The sequence below is a fragment of the Erinaceus europaeus genome, chromosome 10, assembly GCF_950295315.1.
Source record: "Erinaceus europaeus chromosome 10, mEriEur2.1, whole genome shotgun sequence".
Taxonomy (NCBI): domain Eukaryota; kingdom Metazoa; phylum Chordata; class Mammalia; order Eulipotyphla; family Erinaceidae; genus Erinaceus; species Erinaceus europaeus.
In genome coordinates this window covers 15077399-15091589 of record NC_080171.1, presented here as the reverse complement: position 1 = coordinate 15091589, position 14191 = coordinate 15077399, and the positions used below count along the sequence as shown (strand labels likewise).

General features: G+C 50.7%; 1 protein-coding gene across 2 annotated transcripts in view; it reads right to left on the bottom strand.

The window, feature by feature from the left end:
• The window catches only part of SHB (SH2 domain containing adaptor protein B), a 167028-nt gene that overhangs the window by 94166 nt on the left and 58671 nt on the right, over positions 1-14191 (bottom strand). The gene's annotated exons all lie outside the window — the stretch shown is intronic.

Below are 14191 nucleotides of genomic sequence, written 5' to 3'. Positions count from 1 at the left end.
GATAGCCTAGCAGTCACGCAAAAAGGCTTTTGTGCCTGAGACACCAAAGGGGCCAGGTTCAATCCCCAGCACCGCCAGAAATGGGAGCTTAGCAGTGCTCTGGTAATAAACAAATAAACGTACAGAAGTAGCCCTGCGTGTGCATCAGCCACAGCTCCTGTGCGACCACAGTAAGTGCCTTAGCCTCTGCGGGCCTTTGTCTTCACACCACACGACAATGGAGCACCACTGGGCTCCCGGCTCCTGGGGAGTAGGCCCCAGGGTAGCACAGATTTACTCAGCACTGTGTCAATGTCAACATAAAGGTCATTGCTACATGGTATTTTGCCCTTCTTCCTCTTCTTTTTAGAACCAAGAAGAGGTTTGCTCTTTCCTCCCAGTTTTAAATGTTTTTTATTTTTTTAATTTTTTATATTTATTTTTTTAATTCCCTTTTGTTGCTCTTGTTGTTTTATTGTTGTAGTTATTACTGATGTCGTTGTTGTTGGATAGGACAGAGAGAAATGGAGAGAAGAGGGGAAGACAGAGGGGGAGAGAAAGACAGACACCTGCAGACCTGCTTCACCACCTGTGAAGCGACCCCCCTGCAGGTGGGGAGCTGGGGGCTTGAAGCAGGATCCTTACTCCGGTCCTTGTGCTTTGCCGCCACGTTTGCTTAACCCGCTGCACTACCGCCCGACTCCCTCCTCCCAGTTTTCGAGATGGAGTCCACTCGGAGGCGAAGGAGCATTGTTTTTCAGCAGCAGGCAAGAAAGCACTTGCACAATTTCTACCTGGCTCCCCCCTTTCTCCTGGAAAAGGAAGGCAGGGGTCCTTGGTAGGCAACACTGAATAGCCCTTTCATAGCTTTGAAACCTCAAGTGAGTGTGTATGTTTATGTCAGTGCTGATACAGGGAGATGAAACCACCCTCGTCAGGAGGGGAGATAATCGCCAAGCACGTCTCCCTGGCAGAGGCTCTGTCATGTAATTAAAGACGATAATTATAGCTCTGCATCTAGTGTCAAACCCAGGGCTCTTTCCAGACACGGCCGAGCCTCCCTCGCCCTGTGTGTGAAAACACACGAAGCTCTTTCTGGAGAAGTGCCTGAGCAGTCCTTTCTTGCAGCTGAGGGTGACTTCTGGGAGCCCAGCCCTTTGGATGTTTGGACCTGGCCTGCCCGGGAGTGCTGGCTTGGATATGGCTTGAGCTGGGTCCTCTGCTGTCTGTCCTGCATGGCTGCAGGATGAGACTTGGCACCAGGACACTGGGGTGACAGGTAGCCTGGGAGTGGGGATGAGGGACATTGGCTCTGAAAGGTTAGGTTAGCTCCTTGGGGGTCTAGTGCATTACTTTAGGCACTCAGGAGCTCACTCACACGCACCCACAGTCTTCTACAGATGAGAGGGTACCTTCCCATTTTCTCTCTCTCTCGATTTTTTTAAACCAGAACACTGCTCAGCTCTGGTTGATGGTAGTACAGGGGATTGAACCTGGGACTTTGGAGCTTCACGCATGAGAGTCTGTTTGCATAACCATTATGCTGTCTACTCACTGCCTGCACCTCCCCATTCCAACATGAGCTCTGGAGGGCAGCAGCGCCTGTGGCTGTCTCTATGCCCTCTGCCCACTGCTACCCCCACCGCCACCCCCCACCTGGCTCAGAGCACAAGCCCCAGGCAGTGGAAGAAAAGGAATGGGACAGGGACAGATGGGTGAACCTGCCTAGTCTCTAGTTTGCAGGTTTCTCTCTCTTCAGGATGAGAATAAAAAGGGCTTCCTCCAGAGCTGCTCTGAGGTGATGTAAGATTGCATTTAAGAAAGTGCTTTGTAGCCAATAAAGGGCAAATCAAACAAAACTGCACACAGGCTAGCTAGCCTGACAACATTCAATTTCCAGAGCCACAGACATCCAGAAACAAAGGGTGTGAGCAGGCATACCACCCGTCTAGCTGGGCTCGGATATTCTCCCTCCATGAAGGAAGATTCCTGGAGAGGAGAAAGGTATTAACACCCACGCTCAAGCTTCTCAGACAGCACGACATAGAGACTGGATCAACGTCAGCTAAAAACCAACCTCAGATTTCCAGCTGCAGTGTCAGCTCTGGCTGATTCTATGTCAGAGCATTCAAGCCCCACAAAGGCTGCAAGGCCGAGGGTTTAAAGGAACCGAAGCGGAAGATTCCTCTCTGTCTCAGCCCTGAAGCCCCGCACTTCCTAGGCGTTGGTTCCAGGAGCTGAGTGCAGGCCGCAGGGCTGGGGCCCGAAAGGCAACCCAGAGCCTTTTCATTAGCGCCGGGAGCCTTGGGAATTCACAGTGGATCATGGTCCAGATGAAAATTAGCTTCAAGTCTGGAGGGGTATAAACAGGCTGAGTATATTAATAACAAACAAACCCTTCCTTCTAATTTCTGGGTGTGAATTGTGAAAATAATGAAAAGCCTGTCAAGTTTCCTCAGAGGCTCAACTCCACACACGGGAAGACTCCCTTTCTGCAGGAGCTTGCAATGGGGTGGAGGTAAGGACAGCACAGGGTGGGGGTGAGCGGTTATATCCATCCTTGCTCACAGTTCACATAGGGCCTCGTTGGGAGTCTTTCTAGGCTGCTCCTCTTCCTCTTCCTCCCAGCTCCATCCTCACAGCACGGAATGGGACATGCTCTTTGATATCTCTGCTCCCGCCATCCTTCTTGGCCTGTGACCAGGTGACGGCTAAGCCCCCTCCACCTCCATGGTGCCATTACAGGCTCCTGCATCCCACAGCCACCTCCCACTAGATGGCCCTGTTGGGAGGAGCAGGGCCTGGGGCTCCACTGCCCAGCATACCAGCAGATACTGAGGGAGCCCCCTCAACCCAGAGTCGTACTTGTCTCCTACTGACCATAGGCTTTCGGCACGCAGCTCCAGGATTCCAGACATCCTCTACCTCATGGTCCCCAGAGTCGCCCAAGCTCCTGATTTCTTACCACTAAAATGAAACCAGTCCCAGGCTAGGAGGAGGCTTTTGAATGCTAGCCAATCTGCTCTGGCTTGAAGACCTTTGGGGTTGGGGAGAGGAATGGGGTAGTATTTATGTGCAAGTTGCCTGTTCTGGAAAGGGATGGGAGACGCCTAGACATTTGCCCAAAAGATATAACACTGATTCAACGGGGAACACCCCCATGTTCATAGCAGTTCTATCCCCAACAGCAGAAAGTTGGGAACAACCCAAATGCCCTTTGACAGATGACTGGATAAAAAAGTTATGGGACTGGGAGTCAGGCAGTAGCGCAGCGGGTTAAGCGCATGTGGCGCGAAGCGCAGGGACCTGTATAAGGATCCTGGTTCAAGCCCCAGGCTCCCCACCTGCAGGGGAGTCACTTCACAGGTGGTGAAGCAGGTCTGCAGGTGTCTATCTTTCTCTCCCCCTCTCTGTCTTTCCCTCCTCTCTCCATTTCTCTCTGTCCTATCTAACCACGACAACAACAATAATAACTACAACAACAATAAAAAAGGGTGGGGCAACAAAAGGGAAAATAAATTTAAAAAGAAGTTATGGGACACAGACTCAATGGAGGACCATACAACAATAAAAAGATATGGTGTCCTTTGGGATACAGTAGATAGACTTGGAGAAGATCAGGCTAGTGAAGCAAGTAGGAGAAGGACAACTACAGAATGGTTTCACTCAGATGCAGGATGTGGAGAGTGGAACATACGAATGTGGAATGAAGTCACTCTGTAGTTAAGACTGTGGGAGGGCCATGCGGCTGTCTGTGGGTGGGGGTGGGGGTACAGACTTTTGGTGATGGGAGTGGAGAAAAAAAAAGACCATGCTGTAAGTCATTATTAACCCCTCACGGTAAAATTTTTTAAAAAGTGACAGTAATAATGTAATGTAATTCTTTGGGGGAACTGAGTAGAATTATCTCGAAATGTTGTGGGCAAACTGTCATTATATAGGTAACTTATTCAAATTAGTTTGACATCATGCTTTTTCCTTTTTGTATACATACATAAAAACAGAAAGCATATATGGCTGGTAGTATATATAGAAAAACCCTACAGAATCCAGTAGAAACCCCTATAAATTATTGACCACTAGAGCAAAGTAATAACAACTGCAGAATCAACATACAAAATCAGTGCTGTTGGGTGAGGGTAGGTTGCATAGTGGTTATGCAAAGGGGCTCTCATGCCTGAGGCCTCAAAGTCCCAGGTTTAATTCCCCACATCACCATAAGCCAGAGGCGATAAATGCTCCGGTTAAAAAACAAAAATCAAAAACCAAAACCATGTGGACTGAACCATCTGAAAGAGCAGAGAGGGAGGAGGACTGACTACCCAGGAGAGTGACGAGAGCTACAGTTCCTGGGACGTCACCCAGGTGGAAAGGCTGTACCCACAGACTGTTCCATGGCAGCTTTTCCCTGAAGAACTGGGAGGCAGGGATCCTGCAGGGAGACGGGGCCTGGGGTGGGGCATGGTTCGGGGTCAGCCTCTAAGGCTCAGCTTTCTCATCTGCAAAACAGAAGTCCCCACAAGGCTTCCTCTCAAAGCAGTGGGGGAGAATCCTGACGTAATCTTTAAGCAGTGCCCTTTGAATACAGCTCTGTCATTACTGCAGGCATCCAGAGAGCCTGTCGGAGCCCTGGCTAGAAAAGGTACTCATTAAAACGTCAAATAATAGGGTGTGTGTGTGCGTGTGTGCATGTGTGTGTGTGTGTGTGTGTGTGTGTGTGTGTGTGTGTGTTGGGGGTGTCACAGAATCTCCTTTGGATTTCTGGAGGGGCAGGAGCCAAGGCTGCCAATCTCCTTGCACAGCCCCTGCAAGCAGCTCTTCTCCCCAGACACTCACAGAATTCTGGGTCCTCTGGGCCAGCTCCAGCCTCTAATGCATGAATGCCAAGGTACCCACATCTGAACCTACTGACTCCTCCACCTCCACAAAGAGCTTTCCTTCCCCTTCTTGGATGGGACAGTCCACACTGAACAAGAGATCATCTCAGCCTTCCTCTTACCAGAACCCCTAGCTTCTCCCTCACACTCTCATCCACTGCTCCCCAAAGGCTATCGAGCTTGCCCACAACACACCAAAGTAACCGCCCTTTAACCTAGATGACTGTCACAGTCACAAAACCAGTCTCCCTACCTCCTGCTCCCTCCGCTCCACCCCACACACCCAGGCAGGTGTGACTTCCTAAACAACTTCCTCAGGGAGCCTCACCCCTGCCAGGAATGGGCAGTGCACCCCCACAACCTCCTCTCTGCTCTGCCCCATGCTGGGAGTCGCTGGGCAGCTGGAGTGTGGAGCCATCCTGCTGGCTGGCCGTCGTCTCCCTGAGTGTTTCAGAGTGGGGAAGGCCCCTCAGTTTTCCACCTGCAGAGCAAAGGACGGAGGGGGAGCACCTGAGCTTTCCCTCTCTCTCCTTATCACCCCCTCTAGGGGAATGGCCTTTGCTCTCACACCTGCAGGCAAGAAGAGTTATGGGCTGTGTTTAGTGTGGGGGAGGCCATGGCTGCCATAGGCTCAACAGGATGTTCCCTGAACCCTCGCCCCTCAGTCTGTGCCCCGGTACTAAAGCAGAGATAGAAACTCATGCCAGTCACTGGCCGGAGCTGTGCCCCACACCTTGTAAAGACAGCCTCATGAACGAACACCCTGTCCTCCTCCGGAGGTGGCCAGGGCCCTGGGGACAAGCCTCCATTCTGCTCTTGGCACTGAGGACGGCCCTGCCTTCCAGAGCTCGGCAGCCTAGACGCGCAGTGATGAGAGGCTGCAGTATGTCAGGGGTGCAAGCCTGCAGGCGCTAGGATTGAGTTTATGGGAACTGTGGTGAGATAACACTTTGCCCTCATCCTGCACCCAGAGAGTCAGCTTCAAAAGAACAGAAGTTCCTTTTCTTCCCTTTTCAACTCCTCAAGCCCAGCTCAGCACAGCCCCTTCTGAAGAATGAAGGCATCACACTTTGTCCCCCAAGAACCTGTAACGTTGGGCACATGGGGGAACTGTTGGTTTACAGCTAGCCGTTGACTTTTTTTCTTCCAAGTTGACAGTTTATTTTTAGAGAGAGAAGGAGAGTGGGGGGGGGAGAGCACAATACTGAAGGCTCCGTCAGAGGGGCTGGGCTCAAACTTGGGTTGTACACACGGCAAAGCAGCACACCAGCAAAGTGAACTACTGCACCGGCCGTAGCTCTCTCTCCTTCCTTTACTTTTCATAAAGAGCTGTATTCCTGTATCCAGTCACTCCATGGCGAAATATTTAGTGTGCCCGAAGACACATGGGGATGGGTAAGTCCTTTCTTCCTTGTGGGGGGGCACAACCAGCCCCCTCAACCCCACCACCTGCAGAAACAGAACTGATCCCCAACACAGAGGGGCTCCAGCTTGGAGGGCATGCCAACCTTGGCTCACTTCCCCACTTACTTAGCAATTGGCTACAAGTGCACGTTCCAGACCTGGCAATTTTCAGAGGGCAATTGGAAGCTACTAGGCTCCTAAAAGGGTCTGGAATTAATCACTATACTCATGTACTCAGCAAGTACTTAGTACCTGCTCTATGCCAGGCACTACTTCAGGTACTGAGATTCCTTCCATCAGGGATCAGAGTGGAGATTTCTGCCCTATGAGCCTACATTTTAATGGCTGAAAGACTATTTAGGGAGCACAAACTCGTAGGGCTGGGTGGGGAGGGAGGTGCTGGGATGGGCTGAGGTTTAAGCAGAGGCCTCTCTTTGAGTCAGGGCAGCAGGTGTGACTCTGTCCAACACCACCTTTCCTGTGTAGCCCACAATGGCCCCCAGGAGGGTGTGCCAGGGTCTCCCTCTGTTCTCTTCTGGCTTGCTTTAGACTAGACTGCAGAGCTTGTCTGGGTCCCTGTCAACCTCCCCCACGTGACAGGGGCAGCCAGAGGGCAGAGGCTGACACCTGGCACATCTCAGACGTGTGGTCAGTTGCTGTCAGTTTTGCTTGGTCTGTCCCAGACCTGCTGCAACTTTCTTGAAAAGCTGGACAGACTCAGAGTCAAGGGACTGAGGGACAGAGAAGGTGGGGCGAGGGAAGAGGAAGTGACTGCCAGAATGGGTCCACTGGTCACCATGGAGACCCAAGCCCCGCCCTGCCATCCTGGGCCTGCAGCTCAGCAGGTGAGCACCGCCAGGCTGGGCGTGTGAGTCTGCTTTTCTCAAGAACAGGGACGTCATCATGGGGTGACTAACACAAAATCTATTTAAGCCTGATTAGCTCCTTCCTGCCCGGCAGGTAAATCATCCTGGCTAAATTACAGGCCAGCAAGGGTACTCGACACAGCCCATGATCAAGCCTGTTATCTTGTCTGTCAGGCAGGAGGCTGTAAGAGGAGGTTTCAAATAGTTTTTAAAAACACAGCCTAGGAGCCCCAGGTCAGAAGGCAGGAGACCTGTTCTGCAGCTAGTTGCTGTGTGACTTGCGGCCAGCTCACATCCCTCTCTGGGACTTGAGTCGAAAAGGATGCTGGGCTCAAAGGACCACTCTTCCAGTGAAGATAGTTCTATCCTGCCAGGCCCCGGCTGGGGAGGGTGGGGGTGTGGCAAGAAGGGAAGGGAAGAAGCAGAGACTGGTATAGGGATCAGAGCTCTGTGGCACAGGCTGGCTATGGAAGATATAAGTGCCCAGGTTCAGACACTGTGGGGCTGGGAAGGAGGTGTGAGCAGCCTAGACAGAAAGGCCCTTTCTCTGTCATTGTGTGCTCACCTCCCCAACAGGAGCAGAGAGAATTCCAAGGCTTCTGACCTGGGGACAGGGGGCAGAGGCCATGGTGAGTGACAGAAGAAGGCAGAAATCTCTGGCCAGAGGGCTAGAGACATTCTCTCTGACAGCTAGGCAAAACTCAGAGGCTCCTTCTCTGAGATGCTTCTTCTGCTGACTGTAAGAACAGGAGCTCCAGGAAGGATTGTTGGAGCCTGGCTAGAAGTACAGTCCTGAAGCTCACAGGCCTGTTTGTACTGGGAACAGAAAGGGCAGCATGTCCATTCTGATAAGGTACCAGGACAGCACTCTAGGGAGGTATGGAGAGGGGCAGAAGGTGTGGTCCTGGGTAGGACAGCTGGAGAAGCCCACCATGCCCACAGAAGCAAGGACCCTTGGGGTTCTATATAAACAAAGATCTTCATGTGTCCAGGGAAGAAAGTCAAAGTCAATTTTCTGCATGAGGGAACTGAGGCCCAGCGAAGGGCAGTAAGCCGGCCCAAGTCACACAGCACAACAGGGCAGAACCAAAGCCAGAGCCAGGACCCATACTGACTTCCTCCTTCAACAGGCCACAGCTGGGGTGCCAGCGATTGATGGTGGCACCACCTGTCACTCAGAAAGTTCACTGCCAGGTCTTGCCAAGTAGGAAAGGAAACAGACAAATGTTAAGGAAGAAACCATTGAGAAGGTGCAGGAATAATGTCATTTTATATAAACTGCTGATACAAGGGGAAAAAAAAAAAAAGAAAGGAAAAGAGAAAAGAAAAAGAAAAAAAAATCTACGAGGGGCCAAGCAGTGGCAAAGCTGGTGAAGCACACACGTTCCAGTGCCCAAGGACCCAGGATCAAGTCCCTGGTCCCCACCTGCAGGGGGAAAGCTTCACGAGTGGTGAAGCAGGGCTGCAGGTGTCTCTGTGTCTTTCCCTCTATCTCTCCCTTCTCAATTTCTCTCTGTCTCTATCCAATAATAAAAAAATAAGTGAATAAAGAAAGTATCAGCTACTGAAAGAGAACGGCAGGCCAGAGGATGAGGACAGACAGACAGACAGACAGACTCTCCTCATCTTTCAGCTGCTGCTCTGCTGGGCTGAGTCTTCTGGCCTGGGAATGGGACGGCATGGATGGCAAGTCAGGAGCAAAGACAGCGGCCACCCAGGGCAGCTTCTGTGTGCAATGGCTCCCTTTTCATTACCTCTGATTATGCCTGAAGCGCATTTAATAATAACAACTCGCTAAGGACTTCTGCGTGTGTGATCGCTCACACATTAAAAAGTATGTCAAAGTGCTTTCCATTAGCCTAGGAGGGTGCGGTGGAAATGTTGGACTCTCAAGCACCAGGTCCTGAATTTGCTTGCTAGCGTGTACATGTTCTTGAGTGATGCTCTGGACTCTTTCTCTGGTGAATAAAGAAATAAATCCTTAAAAAATGTTTTCAGGGGGATGGGTAGTAGGGGGGGGTCACTTCACAAGTGGTGAAACAGGTCTGCAGGTGTCTATCTTTCTCTTCCCCTCTCTGTTTCTCGATTTTCCTGTCCAACAACAATAGCAATAACAGCAATAATAATAACAAGCAAGGGGAAAAAATAGCCTCCAGGAACAGTGGATTGGTAGTATAGACACAGAGCTTCAGTGATAAGTCTGGAAGCAAAAAAAAAAAAAAAGAAAGAAATTAAAAAGTGTTTTCAATCAATGTTTATGCAATCCATTCTGTAAGATGACCCTTTGAACAATTTTATAAAAGTGTGTGGGGGGGGGGGGGAAGGGAGCAGGCTCACAAGAAAAGGAGAAACTTACATAAGCACAACATTCCCAGTTATTTCTGAGACTCTGGGAGCACAAGGCAGGTAGGTGAGTGTCTTTGCAGCAGGCAGAGGCTCCAAGAGGCACTCACTGCTTTTCCTCGTGTGATCAGTTATTTAACCTTCTTGAGAATCAGTGTTCTTGTCTGTTAAATGGGATGATGACTCAAGTTCCCACACTGCACAGGCTCTTTGTGAGGGAGAGCTGAGTGAGTCACAGAAAGGAAAAGCCCTCTGCAAAAACAGACACCATCATCTTCACACCTGGCTGGGTCTCTTTGAGAATTCCTGGGGGCTGCTGGCCTGGGGAGGAAGGTTCCCAGCTGAGAGACTTTCTGTACCTTGTGGCTCCTTGATCTAATCAGTCTTTACAACTTCACACCAGGGAGCTTTCTTTACACTCATTATTCAATGTCTTATCTCCCTACCCTCTTCTCCAACAAAAAGTTCCCATAGCTCTATCACACCTCTGTGTGATCAAGCCCTCACAACCTCCACCCTAGATGGAGTGCCTGAACTGAAGGCCACAGTCTCTCCTCTGAACTGGAGGTTCACCAGGTCACTTCCACACGCTAGGCCCTGGCTACCGGGGACCATGCATGTCATTCCTGGCCCCCCCGAAGTGGTGGGATCTGTCCAGTTCCCAGCATAGCAGGGGACCCTAGGACTGCCCATCCACTTCCATGTGGTCAAGGACCCCTGTTGCCAGAGATCCCTATTGCTACAGGTCAGATAATTCAACAGCACAGAACATCACATTAAAAAAAAAAAAATCCAGACAACCCCTCAGGCTCCTAATCTCACACACCAGCTGAGGCTCACATCAGTGACCTGACCCACCCAGCCACCCAACACCCTGCCTGCTGCATCAGTTGGGCTCCTTACACCCAGGCCCTCCAGCCTGGGAGCAAGACTCAGGTGAGAGAGACAGGATATGCTAAAAAAGAAGTTGGGCTTTGGAGGGCAGTCTGACCTTACTGGCCAAATCAAAATTCAGTCTAGGCACAGCAAATACATACAGAATAGGGCAGAAAGGAAGCCTAGAAATTCTCTTTTTCTCTTCGATTTTTACACAAGGAAACTGAGGCCTAGGTGGTGTGGAAGAGGCCAGGAACACATCCCTAGGAGATGAGCGGAACAAGAAAAAGGGGGAGTGGGGGGCAAAGACTGAAGGCAGCTGCCAGCCCGAAGCAGACTCTCTCCTTCTGGATCTGACCTCAGATGCTCTATGATGGCCGAGGACATGGGGGGCACACCCCAGGGCTCCGGGCTGGCGCAGACATGAGGGTGCTGGAGTCAACCAGTCACTGGGCAGTCTGCGAACCATACTGCAGCAGATCCTGCCTGGATGGGTTCTGAGACAATGTCCTGCTTCAGACAGGACCTTGGCTGACAGACCCAGTTGGGTGGACCACCCCCTGTGCCTCAGTTTCTTCACTGATTAAATAGGCTCCAACCGGGATTTACATCAAGTGTTCTCAGCAAGTGTAAGAGACCTTAGCGAGAGGGCATACTGTTTCCAGCTGCGTCATTCCTATGTCCCAAAGATCCCCGCCCTGTTCCTAGAAGTCACTCACATGAAATGTTATACCATCAGTAAAAAAAAAAAAAAAAAAAAAGTCACGTAACTGTCAGTGTCACCTGACTCTCCACTGCCACCGCAACCATAACCTCAGATCCCCTCTCTCCTCCCCCAACCCTCTGCGAGCTTCTCTCGCCAGCTCTGTGAGCTGTGAGTTGCTTCCTGGAATGGCTGCCTGGTCTATATTCCTGCCATCAGTCATGATGGTGACACTGCACACAAAGAATTCCAAGTCAAAGGGAGCAAGGTCATCACCACTGAAAAAAACATCTGTTTAATCACCTATTTCCTTAACAACAGAAACTGTGGGTAACGTGGTGTCAGCCTGGAAAAGGAGAGAGCAAACACAGAGCGGCCAAGAGTAGGTAGGATGCCGTGGAGTGAGTGCAGTCACTCTTCACAGTTCCTGGTTAACCCTACGTGCCCTGTCTGGGGCCTGGCTGTGTGCACCTCTAGGAAAGCCAGAGCCCTGGGGTCAGGCGGTGGTGCATCTGGTTAAGCGCTCACATTATAGTGAGCAAGGACCCAGGTTCAAGCCCTTGCTCCTCAACTGCAGGGGGACAGCTTCATGAATGGTGAAGCAGGGCTGCTTTCTCCTTCTTTTTTAAAGATTTTATTTATTTATTCATGAGAAAGATAGGAGGAGAAAGAGAAATAACCACATATCACTCTGGTTACATGTATTGCTGGGGACCAAACTCAGGACCTCATGCCTGACAGTCCAGTGCTTTATCCACTGCCTGGACCACTTAAAAAAATTAATCTTTATTTATTGGATAGAGACAGTCATAAATCAAGAGGGGAGGGGGTCACAGAGAGGGAGAGAGACAGAGAGACACCTGCAGTCCTGCTTCACCACTTGCAAAGCTTTTCCCTTGCAGGTGGGGGCTGGGAGCTCAAAGCCGGGTACTTGCGTATTGTAACATGTGCGTTCAACCAGGTGCATCCTGCCCCTTCTCTTTCTCTCTGTACCTCTTTCTTCCCTCTCAATTTTCCTGTCTCAATCAATCAATCAATCAATCAATCAATCATCCAGTAATTGAAAAGATAAATAAAGGCGAAGCCCCACAGGATGATTACACCTGGCTAAGTGGTTATGCAAAGCCATGATGTGGTGACAGCTGAGACGGACTCTGGCTTTTCCAAACACAGCAATGGTGGAGCCTCTGCCAAGTCTAGGATCCCAACAGATGCCACCACCCTCCTGCCTCCCCCTCCCCCCACATGTCCTGCAGACCCATGTCTGAGCTCCTCCCTCTATTTGGGCAGGAAGTGCCCCCGGGGGAACCGCGGTGGTGGTGCACCTGGTTGAGCCCAAATGTTACAAGCCCACCAGTCCCTGCCCGCAAGGGGAAAGCTTTGCGAGTGGTGAAGCAGTGCTACGGGTTTCTCGCTCCCTATTTCCCCTTACCTTCTTGATTTCTGGCTGTCTCTTTCTAATAAATAAAGATAAGAAAAAAAATTTTTAAAAGAAGGGGGTCGGGTGGTAGCGCAGCGGGTTAGGCACACGTGACGCAAAGCGCAAGGACCGGCATAAGGATCTCAGTTTGAGCCCCCAGCTCCCTACCTGCGGGGGAGTCGCTTCACAGGTGGTGAAGCAGGTCTGCAGGTGTCTATCTTTCTCTCCCCATCTCCGTCTTCCCCTCTTCTCTTGATTTCTCTCTGTCCTATCCAACAAACAACAATATCAACAGTAATAACCACAACAAGGCTACAACAACAAGGGCAACAAAAGCGGGGGTGGGGGGGTGGGGGAGGGAAGGCCTCTAGGAGCAGTGGATTCACGGTGCAGGCACTGAGCCCCAGCAATAACCCTGGAGGCAAAAAAAAAAAATTTAAAAAGAAAAAAAAAAGAAAGAAAGAAAGTGCCTTATCCCCTTTACTTATAAAATGAAACAACACCTTGGAGGGACAGTGTGAAACTTAACAAGGGCCCAGCTTGGTGCCTGCCATTCCGAGATATCCTAAAAGCCCTGTGCCAGGCACAAACACCATGCCTCCTCCAGAACTCCACCCCACTGGCCCTCTGCTCTTCTTCCTTCACCATAGCTTCCCTACCGGCAAGTGAGGCAGCTGAACCGAAAAGACTTCGAAGTTCCTTTGCTGCCTTAAAGTCTGAATGTGCCTAGGGAGTTGGATGGTGGCGCAGCGGGTTAAGTGGGTTAAGGACCTGCGTGAAGATCCCGGTTTGAGCCCCCGGCTCCCCACCTGCAGGGGAGTCGCTTTACAAGTGGTGAAGCAGGTCTGTAGGTGTCTGTCTTTCTCTCCCCTCTTGGTCTTCCCCTCCTCTCTCCATCTCTCTCTGTCCTATCCAACAACAACGACATCAATAACCACAACAATGTTAAACAACAAGGACAACAAATGGGAAAATAAATAAATAAATAAATAAATATTTTTTTAAAAGTCTGAATGTGCCAAAGTCACTCCATCAAGCCAGGGCAGATGCCTCTGAGTGCAAGACTCGCTAAAGCGGTGGGGAGGTGTGGAACTTGGGCTCCACGGCTGGGCCAGGAGGACCGGGGCAGGGAGCTCCTAGCTGCTCACAACTTCTCCACCAGCCTGTGCTCATGCCTGGGGTTTGTCCCAGACTGTTGGTACCCAACAGCCATTCCTTCCTTCCAGAGCCTCCAAGTAACCACTGTGGTGAAAATAGGCTCCAGAGATAACTGCACAGCCCACTGAGTTCTTCTAGGCGCCCCACAATTGCTCTGACAAGGTGCTGTCATCACAGGCCAATACAAAAACAGCCACAGAAGGAAAGTCCCCGTGTTTCCGAAAAGCTGGCTACATAGACAACGCTGTCTAGGCCGCTTCCATTCCACTCTGAAACCCCTTACAGAACTTCCATTCCATTAAAGATTTCTGGCTACGTGGCCAGGGAGAGCTTTCTTTTTTTCTTTTCTTTATTTCACCAGAGTACTGCTCAGCTCTGGCTTAAGGTAGTGCCATGGATTGAACCTGGGATTGTTGTGCCCCGGGCATGAAAGGCTCTTTGCCTCCCATGTAGTCTCCCCGGCCCGCCAGGGAGAGTTTTATCCTTACAGGTCTACTCTGTTCTCTTCTGCCAGGCAATGAAAATAGGTGACCCAGCCTGATTCTCTGACTGCCTTGTAATCTAG